We start from the raw sequence: 12,228 nt of genomic DNA on the forward strand, positions 1-12,228 counted from the left end.
TTGTCGCCTCAGATTTATGTCAGTTCCTCGCCAGTTGCACAAGGGCACTGCAGGGACAATCGCCTTGGTGGGACTTGGTGCGCCAACACGTGACGAGACATATGCTGCCTCGGTTGTATGGGAAGCAAAGCGTTCTCTGTACCGGGGTACCATCGGTACATGTGACAATAAAATATATTTCAATCAGTTACATATGGGCCAGGCCCAGTATGGATGGCAGCTGTCCCTCCCACACAGTCAGAACCGTTAGAATATGTGATGTAGCATTTAAAAATACACATCATAAATCGACCCCATGCATTGTTGCAACTCTATCCCCTCATTATCACATGTTCACAGTTGCTGCACCAGAATGAGTCCATTCAGTGTTAGTCATTATGTCACAACCCCTGGCGTGGCATGGCTAGGACAGAGACAGAAACGTATTTTCTCCTAAAGATGAAGCAACGGGTTGGTCAGTGAGTCCTGCCGGATTTCGGCATACACTATGTACATTGTACCCAGTGTTCACTACCCTGTTAACCACAGACTGCTTTTTGATGTTTGGCGTGTCACTTTAAGTCTGTAATTCCCACAGCAGCGCTAAACTGGGAACAGCTGGCGTGACCGTTTGTTCAGTGAATGTAATTAACGTGGTTGGCCTGGGAACTGGTACCGCTGGAGATTTCTCTCTGCTATAACAAGGGATGCCGTGAGTGTCTCATCTTTGTTTAGGCAGCAGTCTTTGTGTGCTGCATTTACAGAGGAGTAATCACGTCACCGAGTACATGGGAGGCTCGCTACTTACTCGAATAACGAGGATTTACTATCCGACTCTTGCCGCTGTCGGTGTTCCCCGTAAGTGTTTACTCAAAGGTTCTCACCGTGTTCATCACTGTTATATCTGACATCCGTGGTGGCTGCGCGCCATATTGACCGCTTATCTCACTGTTGTATGATTCTGGGTATGGTATTTGCCGAACTGTGGGGTTGATTTTAAAATAACCACGTTTCTTAATTCAAACGGTAGTCTCAGGGAAGATGGTCCTGTTTTATATTGACTGCAAAACGTCTAGCAGTGGGTCTGTGAACCTGCCGCCTGTGCCGCCTGCCGCCTGCCGCCTGCGTCATATCACTGTGAATGCACAGTAGATTCTGCTGTGTGGACTGATTGGAGTAACATACTGCTGATCCCACGCTTTGTGAGATACATCTTGAAATAATCCAGTATAAGTGATCAGGATAAGTGTTCAGATAATCCAGGAGTTTCCGGTAGTTACAGCACTGAGTAAAACTGTGCTGCTGACAATTACTTTCTTGCTTTTCCTTGCAAAAAATCAACCGTTGATGCTCCCGCCCGAGTGCGAGACTGGGATTGTTGTTCTGAGTCTGCAGTCAGAGAAATGATGCAGTTTCACTCCAAGCACTTTCTTTATTCACAGCCGGCGTGGAATATTTCCACAACTAGGAAATAATCCCCGCTGGTCTGTAGTGAAATGCGGAAATGCTTGAAACCGCATGGCTGGGAGCATTTGTGGAAATAGAAAGAGTTAACATTTCAAATCAAAGTTTCTCTCTCGGGAAGTAAGGAAGGGAACACACACGTTAATCTGAGCGGCAGTGATGTTAGAAAGGACAAGGGCTGGAGTGTGGCGAATGTCTGGAGAAGGGATAGAATTTCACTGAATGGGTAATTGAACTACATTATCTGTGTAACGTGTTCTAAACCTGGTACACTCTGGGTGATATTGTACAATCTGGGTGCCGCTCTGCATTCTGTGTGCTGTTGTATTGTTGGTGAATTTGTACAGCTGCCCAGGATATTCCAGCATTTCCATGTTGGCAATGTTTTCTGATTTCCAGCATCCACAATTTATTCTTGACTTTCCCGCTGGCCTGCGGTTGTGATGTTCCGCTTTCAGGAAGGGGCCGCTTTAGCTTCTCCCTCTGTACCTGGCTACGTTGCTTGAGTTAGGCCGTTTCAGGGTTAATGACAGTTCAGGCAGTGGTCGAGAGATGGCGCCGTATTATTGGATTGACTGAGTACATTTCAATTCTCATCTATGCTTTGTCCCAACCTGAGATCAAATCTGTATACTACACCGAGGGCACGGGTGACGGCCCAACGCGCGTCTGTTTCTGTTCCCCGTCACGTTGCTCTGTGAGGAGAACCCCGTCGGTCCATTACCCTCGCACCAACTGACTGCAGAGAGGTTGTTGAACCGTTGCCGCTCCAAGTAGTGGCGGTGCTGCCAACGTGTGTGCGGTGAGGATGTCCGGCTCTATGACCGTTCTCAGTGACAAGAGGCAGCATGTGGTCCATTTGGGAATAGATGTGAGCTGCAGGACACTGGGACTGGGGCTGGCGACTGCATTGAGCTGTAGGAAAGGCAATTGGATGGGATGATCCGTGTTTGTCACAGCAAGATTCTGGGTTCGTAGTTCAGGTCCCCGTGGTCACTCACTGTTAGCTGAGTGTTGCTGATTATTCTGCACGTCTCAGATTTCCCGATGCTGGCATGTTACAATTTCGTAATTTATCCTTCAATACGCTGAGAATGTGCGGTTTTGCAGCTCGTCTCAGATATGTTGATTTTGGTTCTTGTACAAGCGTGTGCTATCCAGACTTGTGTCTTACTAGACATGACTGGCGTCAGTGTCTGGTTCTGAATGTTATGTTTCCATAGTCGGTACAATGATGTAGCGGGTAGCTCTGCGGTCTCACAGCTCAAGCGAACGAGCACTGCTTTTTATGATGTCTACGAATTCTGTTCGTGAACGCATCTGTTTCCTCAATTTGCTGCGGTTTCCTTCCCCGACCCAACATGTGCAGTTTGGTCGGTAATTCGTTACTGTAAGTTACCAGTATTCCGGCGGATGACTAAAAGTATCTGAGGTGAATTGGTGTTAATGCCGCTAAACTCTGGGTTCGTGCAAATATATGCTTGTCGTTTGACACCTGACTGTGAGCCGAAGGACATGTATTTTATACGTTTCTAGCTCCGTGCCGCATCCAATAAATTATTCTGCCAACCAGCTTGTGTGTCCAAATGGAACCGGGGTTAACAAGGCAGGCCAATCGGGTATTTAAAACAATACATTGTTTACATCTTTTCCCAGAGCTGTGATCTTCTGTTTGACGATTCCACGTAAATCACCAGTCAGGTTCCAGTTTGAGCCTTGTGTGTGGGTTATGTCAACACACTGCACCTCTGGTGCTTTGCACTGCTGAGTGGAGTTGTGGTGATTAAGAATGGTTGGGTAGGCGGAACAACTTGAATTGGAAACCGTTTATGTGGCAGAGAGCAGGCATTTCCAGTAAAATGCGTGGAGATGGATGGTGATAATAAATGGATTCAGACGTCGCGAACGGTCCGAAACTGTCTGCATGAAAGTCTGGAAGAGGAAAGACTTACCTTGTAAACCCTCGGACGTGTAATTGAAAACACTGATCTAGAATATTATACACCCACGTTGCAAAGCCCGATTGTTCGGCACAGACACAATGAGCCAAATGGTCCACATCCATATGAGAAGCGTTCTACGAATAAACTGTTACTGTACTTGCAACTGGTTGATCAGAGAAGTCCCGCTACAGATATGCATACCATACCATGACCGTCTCCAAGGAGATTTCTTAAACTTCTACACTTGGTACACATCCGCATCAACATCCCCTTACATCTACCAACAGTTTCCTGAGTCTTTCCATTCACTAATAAGTCGGGTGAAGCTGGGGTATGCCTTGGGCATAGGGTAGGCTCCTAGCAGGGATTATCTTTCGAACACGATGGTGTACAAGCCCAACGATCTTCGGAGGTGGCAATACAGGTAGATCAGTTGGCATTGAATGTGACATTTAATTTTACCGGCCGCACCAACAAAGGCTGAGTGCCTGGAACACGCTGCCAGGGTGGGGGTTTGTACTGGTTTCTGGGCCAGGTAGGGTGGTGGTGTTTCAGAGACTTTTGAATATGCCAAGAGATTTGCAGAGAATGGAAGGATATGGGTTATGCATAGGCAGACAGGAGTTAGCCTTGGCATCATGTTCGACGCGGACATTGTGGACCGAATTACCTGTTTTGTATTGTACTGTTCTGTGATCTATGTTTTGTTTTTAATCATGACTTTAATTACATTTATTCTTGAAACTCAGTAGTAAATGTCACTCGGAAATCCTTTCAGTTGAGGGTATTCTTTGTGACCGCCACATACTGTAACATCCTTCGTTCGTTCTTTCGCAGTTAACTTGGCGGCGATTGTGATACTGTCTCGGGGAAAATGCGGTCTCTCCAAATGCATCACTCGCTACCTGGTGGGAATGGCAGCGGCCGACCTCATGGTCCTCATCATTGATGTCATAATAACGTCTATTGTTGAAATGTATTTCCCGCTGTCGTTCTTCACCATCACCCCCGTGTGCTCCGTCAACTTGTCCCTGGACAGCGCAGCCATAACAATATCTGTCTGGTTCACCGTGGGGTTCACGTTTGATCGGTTTCTAGCCATTTGTTGTCAGAAGCTGAAAACAACATATTGCACCGAGCGAACGGCGAGTGTTGTTATCGGAACGATAGTTGCTCTGAGCTGTTTAATAAACGTACCGTGGTATTTTACAGTCGAATCAGTATATATTACCGATAATAAACCCAGAGGGTGTGGCTGGACACAGTCATTCTTAACCTCACCTTCATGGACTTCGTTTGAGTTGTTGTACTTTACTGTAACTGCTTGTCTCCCGTTCGTTTTGTTTTTGTTGTTCAATTCACTGACCGCCAGATACATTCTAGTCTCTGGCAGAGTCCGTAGGTTGATCCGGGGCCGCAACAGTGGAGAGAATGGCAAAGATCCGGAGATGGACAGCCGGAGGAAATCTATCATTTTACTCTTCAGCATATCTGGCAGTTTCTTCGCGTTGTGGAGTACAGTGTTTGCATATGTTGTGGCTGAATACGTTTTAGGCGCTGAGTATTTCACGGACAGTGATCTTCAGACAATTTCGTTTATGCTCCAGGCTCTGAGTACCTGCACCAACACGGGTATTTATGTCCTGACCCAGAGAAAGTTCCGAGAGGAGCTGAAGAACGTGGTTACATACCCCGTTAATTTCATTGTGAAATCAATCATATCAATGGAACACTAGTATTCCCAGTCTAGTTATAAATATAGTAGAATATTGAACAGATGTATACATCTTTTTTTCAGGAGTTATCCGGGTGTGCGAATTATATAACTCAGTAGCTGCCGTATACAACCAAGCGTTCACATGAAATAAATCAGCGTCTGCAGTTCCTTTCTTCACAATATAATCTCAATATTGTCCGAGTGTAGTAATACTAGACATTTAAAATTACGGTATAACAGCGCGCTGTCACCACCTTGTGCGTGAATCACCCATGTCATTCAAAGTGACCAGAAAGAAACTATTCTAATCACTTCCAATAACTGTCTCCTTGTCGCTGGATGTCCCTGTGGGTGGGTGGGTGGAATGATCGTGGGGACCGGGTTTTCAAAGGGAACATAAACATTCGTGTCTCCTGGAGCGTCTGAATATATGTGAATAATCTATATTACTAAAAGTCTGATCTTGACCATTTCCTGTTGTTCTGTATATTGATTTTAGAAAAAAACTCTGCCACTTACGCAGGGCCGGTTTTACGTACAAACTTCACAAGCTTAAGCTTAGGGCCTGAGATCAATCAGGGCCTCGGCAGGGCCGGATTTACCTATAGGCTTTATAGGCTGAATAGGCCTTAAAATCTGGGGGGCCGCCGGTGTGTATCCGCTGGTGCTCCCGTAGGACCCGTGCTCTCTTGAAACCCTCGCCGCAGCGGGAGCAGCTGCTCGCCGCCTTGAGCCCGCTGGTGCTGCCGCAACCCCTGCGAGCTGTCAAATGACTCATCGCAGTACGGGCAGTCGTAGTGCTGGCCACCTGTGTGCACGCGCTGGTGAGACAGACCATGAGAGGCCATGGCAGAGCGCTCTCCACACACCGGGCTGGGGAAGGGTCGGTCGCTGTCGTGCACCTGCTGGTGGGACAGCAGGCTGGTGGGGCAGGTGAAGCCCATGCCTCACTGGGCGCAGGTGAACGGGCGCTCGGTGGAGTGGATGCGTTGGTGCTCCAGCAGGTTGTTGGACTGGGTACACCTTGCCGCAGTCGCTGCAGGTGTAGGGCCGCTCCACGGTGTGCAGGCACCTGTGCAATTTCAGGTCCTTGGACGACTTGAAGCCTTTGCTGCAGTCGGAGCAGGTGAAATGAAAATTAGAGCACATGGTAGGGTGTTGACATGGATAGAAAATTGGTTGGCAGACCGGAAGCAAAGAGTAGGAGTGAACGGGTCCTTTTCAGAATGGCAGGCAGCGGCGAGTGGAGTGCCGCAAGTCTCGGTGTTGGGGCCGCAACTGTTTACTATATATATTAATTATTTGGAAGAGGGAATTAGGAGCAACACTAGCAAGTTTGCGGATGACACAAAGCTGGGTGGCAGTGTGAGCTGTGAAGAGGATGTTAGGAGGGTGCAGGTTGAGTGAGTGGGCAGATACGTGGAAGATGCAGTATAATATAGATAAATGTGCGGTTATCCACTTTTTCGGCAAAAAGAAAGGGGCAGATTATTATCTCAATGGGGTTAAGTTAGATAAGGGGTAGATGCAGCGAGACCTGGGTGTCCTTGTACACCAGTCACTGAAAGTTGGCTTACAGGTACAGCAGGCAGTGAAGGAAGCTAATGGAATGTTGGCCTTCATAACAAGAGGATTTCAGTATAGGAGTAAAGAGGTTCTTCTGCAGTTGTATATGGCTCTGGTGAAACCACATCTGGAACATTGTGTACAGTTTTTGTCTCCTAATTTGAGGAAGGACATCCTTGTGATTGAAGCAATACAGCATAGGTTCACGAGATTGATCCCTGGGATAGCGGGACGTTCATAAAAGGAAAGACTGAAAACACTAGGCTTGTATTCACTGAAGTTTAGAAGCATGAGGGGGTATCTTATAGAAACAAATAAAATTATAAATGGACTGTACAAGCTAGATGCAGGTAAAATGTTCCCAATGTTGGGCGAGTCCAGAACCAGGGGCCACATTTGTGAATTTGTGGAATTCTCTGCCACAGAGGGCAGTGGAGGCCAAGTCACTGGATGGATTTAAGAGAGGGTTAGATAGAGCTCTAGGGGTTAATGGAGTCAAGGGATATGCGGAGAAGGCAGGCACGAGTTATTGATAGGGGACGATCAGCCATGCTCAAAATGACTGGCGGTGCGGGCTCAAAGGGCCGAGGGGCTGCCTCCTACATCTATTTTCTATGTTTCTATGTAAGGGCCGCTCTCCCCTGTGCACCCGCTGGTGACCGCACAGCCAGCACAACCGGGCAAAACTCTTGCCGCAGGAGGAGCAGCCATAGAGCTTCTCGCCCATGTGCACGAGCCGGTGCATCTTTAGTTCCCGCGCCGTCTTGAAGCTCTTGCCACAGAGGGAGCAGTTAAAGGGACGTTAACCTGTGTGCACCCGCCGGTGGATCACCAGCTGGCTCGAGTGCTGCCAGGCCTTGCCACACACGTCGCACTCATAACGCTCTCCATGTGGTCCTCCACTGAAGCTCAGCCAATCGAAGCTCAGCCCGCACACCGAGCGGGGGCGCGGGGGGGGGGGGGGGGGGGGGGGGGGGGGGGGGGTGGAGGGGGCGCTCACCGGCACACTGGCCGCCCTCAATGACTGCTCACATCCCCTTCTCTCCGTCCACGGCAACAGCTCCTGATCATAGAAACATAGAAACATAGAAAATACGTGCAGGAGTAGGCCATTCGGCACTTCGAGCCTGCACCGCCATTCAATATGATCATGGTTGATCATCTAACTCAGTATCCTGGACCTGCTTTCTCTCCATACCCCCTGATCCCTTTAGCCACAAGGGCCACGTCTAACTCCCTCTTAAATATAGCCAATGAACTGGCCTCAACTACCTTATGCGGCAGCGAATTCCAGAGATTCACCACTCTCTGTGTAAAAAATGTTTTCCTCATCTCAGCCCTAAAAGATTACCCCTTTATCCTGAAACTGTGACCTTCTGTTCTGATCTTCCCCAACATTGGGATCAATCTTCCTGCATCTAGCCTGTCCAACCCCTTACGTGAACATTACTGGTGCTTGAGGGAGGGGGGGGGGGAGCGGAGGGTGGGGGGTGGTGAAGTTTGGGGGCAGGAGGAGGTGAATTGTGAAGATACGAGGGGGGAAGGAGGGGAGAGGTGGTGAAGAGGCAAGGGGGGAAGTGGGGAAGGGGGATGAGGACGGTGGAAGTGAGGGGAGGGGGGGCAGAGCCACGTGGGGAGGCATGCTTCATGGGAAGAAGGTCACACAGTGCTGGAGTCACTCAGGGGGGTCGGGCAGCTGTGGAGAGAGGGAATGCGTAACGTTTCGGGTCGAGACCCTCCTTCAGTCTGATGGGAAGTACAGAGACAAGGAAGTATAAGGAGTGAAACACGACAAAGGTAATGGGGTTCAAGGAAAATGTAGATTAGATCATTGTTAGTTGGGAGAAGGTAACAGGCAATAGGTGCAGGAGTAGGCCATTCTGCCCTTCGAGCCAGCACCGCCATTCAATATTATCATGGCTGATCATCCAGAATCTAAGTACCCCGTTCCTGCTTTTTTCCCCATATCCCTTGATCCCGTTAGCCTTTGAGCTAAATCTAACTTAAAAATCTAGTCTTGAAAACATCCAGTGAATAAGCGAGTTCGGTATTCTGACTGCACATGCCCAGGTCATAGGTCACACGCTATAAACATTCTCATAAACATGCTATAAACATGGGGGGCAGTGTTAGCTGTGAGGAGGATGCTAGGAGACTGCAAGGTGACTTGGATAGGCTGGGTGAGTGGGCAAATGTTTGGCAGATGCAGTATAATGTGGATAAATGTGAGGTTCTCCATTTTGGTGGCAAAAACAGGAAAGCAGACTATTATCTAAATGGTGGCCGACTAGGAAAAGGGGAGATGCAGCGAGACCTGGGTGTCATGGTACACCAGTCATTGAAAGTGGGCAGGCAGCGAAGAAAGCGAATGGTATGTTAGCTTTCATAGCAAAGGGATTTGAGTATAGGAGCAGGGAGGTTCTACTGCAGTTGTACAGGGTCTTGGTGAGACCACACCTGGAGTATTGCGTACAGTTTTGGTCTCCAAATCTGAGGAAGGACATTATTGCCATAGAGGGAGTGCAGAGAAGGTTCACCAGACTGATTCCTGGGATGTCAGGACTGTCTTATGAAGAAAGACTGGATAGACTTGGTTTATACTCTCTAGAATTTAGGAGATTGAGAGGGGATCTTACAGAAACTTACAAAATTCTTAAGGGGTTGGACAGGCTAGATGCAGGAAGATTGCTCCCGATGTTGGGGAAGTCCAGGACAAGGGGTCACAGCTTAAGGATAAGGGGGACATCCTTTAAAACCGAGATGAGAAGAACTTTTTTCACACAGAGAGTGGTGAATCTCTGGAACTCCCTGCCACAGAGGGTAGTCGAGGCCAGTTCATTGGCTATATTTAAGAGGGAGTTAGATGTGGCCCTTGTGGCTAAGGGGATCAGAGGGTATGGAGAGAAGGCAGGTACGGGATACTGAGTTGGATGATCAGCCATGATCATATTGAATGGCGGTGCAGGCTCGGAGGGCCGAATGGCCTACTCCTGCACCTAATTTCTATGTTTCTATGTTTCTATGTTTTTCGGCAGCTGTGCTGCTGTGTGGGTGCAGGTCTGCGTTTCGCCCGTGGTTGGGCCCGGGTCTCCGACACTGTGGGCGCTGTTCAGTTGCTGCTGGGCCGTCCCCGTCCCCTCACAGGTGTCTTGTCCCTGTCCGGAGGTGGCCGGGTTGGCCCTGGGCTGGCGGGGCGGTGGTGGCCCCGGGCTAGCAGCCGGCACGTGAGGGGATGGGGGGCGGGGGTAAGGGTGGGAGGTCTGGCTCCGGCCCGGCTCTGCTCCAGCTCCCGGGGGATATTCCTGGGCGGGCCGTGGACCGTCGGCTGCGCCTCTCGCCTTGTCCAGTTGCTGTCGTTGGTCACGTCGGTGCCGGCGGGAGCCGAGCGCTGGTCATCGGTGGGAATGTACATGGGAAGCTGCGGTGGGTCGGCGGGACAGGCAACATCTCTGGAAAAGGGTTTCGACCTGAAACATCACCCATTCCTTTTCTCCGGGGATGCTGCCTGTCCCGCTGAGACGCTGCAGCGTTTTGTGTTTCCCCCGTTGATGGCTGGTGCTCGGCTTTCACCGGCGCCCGGGGAAGTTGGCCGGCGGTCTCTGGGTGGGGCGGCGAGTGCGGCTGGCTGTCCCCGGCTCGTCGTGGAATGGGGTCCTCGGGAGTTGGAGTGAGGTTGGGCTGGGTTTGGCGCTTCTTCTCCGCGCTGGCTGTGGGCCTGGGGCCGCTGCTGCTGCGGGTCGGTGGCCTGTCGGTCCTGTTCGCCCCGGACATCTCCGGCCGCCCCCCGGGCGTGGATGGGGCACTCGGGGGGACTGGGACGGTCCAGTGACGGTTTGGCAGCCCTTGCGGCGCCGGGGACTCGGGTTTGATCCTGGCTGCGGATGAGGTGCGGGTCTGTGTGCGCGCAGCAGCGCAGCTGCCGAGAATGTCTCTCCTCGTCACCACATCTGCGCCCTCTATCTCTCGCTGTTGCACCCCGCTCTCTCACTAACTGGCACCCCCGCTCCTCAGATTAAATATATTTTCACACATAAATTATGAATAGGAATAGAAAATTAAGAAAGAGGCGAAGATAGTAGGTTGTGGGAGAGCTGGGAAGGGAAGGAGAAAAAGGGAGTAAGCAAGGACTACCTGAAATTGGAGAAGTCAGTGTTCATACCGCAGGAATGTAAACGACTCAAGCAAAATATGAAGTGTTGCTCCTCCAATTTGCGGTGGGACTCACTCTGGCCATGGAGGAGGCCCAGGACAGAAAGGTTGGATTCGGAATGGAATGGGGAGTTGAAGTGATGAACCACCGGGAGATCAGGTTGGTAAATGCGAACTGAGCAGGGGTGTTGGGCGAAGCGATCGCCAAGCCTCCGCTTGGTCTCATCGATGTAGAGCAGTTGACACCTAGAACAGCAGATGCAATAGATGACGTTGAAGGAGGTGCAGGTGAACCTCTGCCGCACCTGGATAGATTGCTTGGGTCCTTGGATGGAGTCAAGGGGGAGGTAAAGCGACAAGTGTAGCAATTCCTGCGGTTGCAAGGGTAGGTAAAATGTTGGAGGATTATCTGTTGTATGTGGTGGGGTGGAATGTGAGGACAAGGCGGACTCCGCCCTTGTTACGAGTGGGAGGTGGGGGGTAGGGAGTGAGAGCAGAGCAACGAGATATAGATGAGACCCTGGCGAGAGCCTCATCTGCAGACAAAGAGGGGAACCCCCGTACACTAAAAAATGAGGACATCTCCGCTGCCCTGGGCGCAGATGCGGCCTAGAAGGAGGAATTGGGAGTAGGGCATAGAGTCCTTACAGGAAGCAGGGTGGGAAGAAGTGTAGTCCAGATAGCATGGGAGTCTGGGTTTGTTGTAGATGTCAGAAAGTCATGTAGAAACATAGAACATAGAAATTAGGTGCAGGAGTAGGCCATTCGGCCCTTCGAGCCTGCACCGCCATTCAATATGATCATGGCTGATCATCCAACTCAGTATCCCGTACCTGCCTTCTCTCCATACCCTCTGATCCCCTTAGCCACAAGGGCCACATCTAACTCCCTCTTAAATATAGCGTAGATGTCGGAAAGCCATGACTCCCAGAGAGCTATGTGAGTCAGTGCGTTTGTAGTAGAGAATTCTGAGGCAGAAAATTCCACTGATTTACAACTCTCTGTGTGAAAAAGTATCTCCTCATCTCAGTCCTTAATGGCCTACCACTTATTCTTAAACTGTGCCCCTTGGTTGTGGACTCCCCCCACATCGGGGACATGTTTTCTGAATCTACCCTGACCAATCCTTTAATAATGGTATATGTTTATATATGTTTCTAGAAGATCCCTTCTCTTCCTTCTAAATTCCAGCGAATAGCACCCCAGTGAACATATTTTTTCATTATTTGTCAGTCCCGCCATCCCGGGAATTAACCTGTTTAAGAAAGACCTGCAGATGCTGGAAAAATCGAAGGCAGACCAAAATGCTGGTGAAACTCAGCGGGTGAGGCAGCATCTATGGAGTGAAGGAATTCCTTTGTTCCATAAATGCTGCCTCAACTGCTGAATGTCTCCAGCATTTTTGTATAT

This window comes from Amblyraja radiata, chromosome 16 (assembly GCF_010909765.2).
Source record: "Amblyraja radiata isolate CabotCenter1 chromosome 16, sAmbRad1.1.pri, whole genome shotgun sequence".
In the NCBI taxonomy this organism is placed as follows: Eukaryota; Metazoa; Chordata; class Chondrichthyes; order Rajiformes; family Rajidae; genus Amblyraja; species Amblyraja radiata.